Genomic DNA, 1,914 nt, shown 5'->3' on the forward strand with positions numbered 1-1,914 from the left:
TGCAGTGCCACACAGCCCTGCCACCGGCCGGAGGACTTGCACCAGACACAGCTGGGCTGCGCTGCGGAGCTCGCCGCAGTGTGCAGCTCCAGATCCCACGGAAACGCTCCTGGCAAGAACGATTTCCCCATCATAGGTGTGGTTTCCACGGGGTGTTAATAGATCCTGCTCCCCGGCCCTGTGCAACCGGCTCTTCTCCAGGCCCACTTAGGTGTGCCGTCCTCATGCTCCTTGCCAGAAGGGGCACGAAGCCGCACGCTGTCAAGGTGGCCACACACGGGGACGCCTGGTGCTGCAAAACCCAGGCTGCTCACAGGGGATTGCACCCACCCTGATGCTGCAAAACCCAGGCTGCTCACAGGGGATTGCACCCACCCTGGTGCTGCAAAACCCAGGCTGCTCACAGGGGATTGCACCCACCCTGGTGCTGCAAAACCCAGGCTGCTCACAGGGGATTGAACCCACCCTGGTGGTGCAAAACCCAGGCTGCTCACAGGGGATTGCACCCACCCTGGTGCTGCAAAACCCAGGCTGCTCACAGGGGATTGCACCCACCCTGGTGCTGCAAAACCCAGGCTGCTCTCAGGGGATTGCACCCACCCTGGTGCTGCAAAACCCAGGCTGCTCACAGGGAATCGCACTCACCCAGGAGCTCGGCACAGAAATAGAAAAGGGGCTTTTCAAGCAGAACCCGACAGCAGCTTCCCAGGGTTAACACGAAGCCCTGCAGGCTCACAGGCATCGTCTTGTCGTTATTCTCTGCCCGGGAAGCTTTTATCACAACGAAGTCATTGAAAATTTTGAAATACAGTCAAACGAGGAGAGCAGACTTGGAGGGAAACCTCTCCCTTGGCTGCGGTGTGTCCGGCAGAGGAGGGGCAGGCCGTCTGTACGTGTGTGGAGGAGAGAGGAGCGCCGGGGGAAACACAGGCGCCGTTGGGCGGTGGAAGTGCGGCACACGAGCGCCGCGTCGCTGCTCTGTCCGCTATCCGCGCGGTTTCCTTCAGCGCGGGAAGGAAGGCGAAGCCTGCCAGTCTGCAGCAGCTACAGCCACTTGCAGAAATGTAAACAGGCTGCTGTGGAGACTTCGGGGGAAATTGTTTGAGAATTGGTTGCCTTTGGCATGTAAGACCCTGAAGGGTTAGAACTTCTCTTACGTTACCCTAGCTGGAAAAAGCGCTTTTCGTTACTTTTGGAACCGTAGCAGCATTATTCTATCACGATGCTATTTTTATTCAGTTTTTAATGCCTCACGATTCTAAAATTTTGGAAAATACGGGTTAATCCCAGCAGAAGCAGGAATCATGAGTGTGCAGCCAGCCCAGGGAAAAAAAAACAGGAGCGATCCGCTCGGGGCTGCCGCTCTGCAAAGGCTTCAGCCTTGTCCCAGCCGTGCCCTGAGACGGAGGCGTTCCCAGCTGGACTCCGCAACCTTGCCTACAGGGAATATCATCTATCCCCAAGACGTTCCTTCGCCCCGCTGTGCCGAATTGCAGGGTGACGTCAGTACCACCTCGGAGCAAGCCGGAGCTTGGGGGTATATGCTGACAGGAGTAAAGCAGATGTTTGATGGAGAAGCAGACAGCTTTCCGCAGTGAAACACATGCCATCCACGGTCAATAAAACCTACAAAAGTCAAAGAGTATTTAATGGAAAGGATGCAAATACCCAGGATTTAAACACCGGTCTGCAGTTTGTGACTTTAGCCCAAGTTAAAGCAATAGTACCATTAGTAATGCCATGTAATGTAAAGAAAATGGCATTTCAGGAGAGACTTCACATCCATATTTTTGCGCTACACACCTCAGGGCAGCCCCAACAACGAACTACATTGGGGTGCATCATGCCCTGTGAGCCCCTGCACTGCTAACCCCGCAGAGGAGTTTTACTCCTCAGCAGCCCTCCCTCTGGAAA

At 55.3% G+C, this 1,914-nt stretch overlaps 1 protein-coding gene across 1 annotated transcript in view; it reads left to right on the forward strand.

The window, feature by feature from the left end:
• NTNG1 (netrin G1) overlaps positions 1-1,914 on the forward strand; it is a 132,948-nt gene that overhangs the window by 80,154 nt on the left and 50,880 nt on the right. The gene's annotated exons all lie outside the window — the stretch shown is intronic.

The sequence above is a fragment of the Egretta garzetta genome, unplaced genomic scaffold (assembly GCF_000687185.1).
Source record: "Egretta garzetta isolate BGI_Z169 unplaced genomic scaffold, ASM68718v1 scaffold655, whole genome shotgun sequence".
Taxonomy (NCBI): domain Eukaryota; kingdom Metazoa; phylum Chordata; class Aves; order Pelecaniformes; family Ardeidae; genus Egretta; species Egretta garzetta.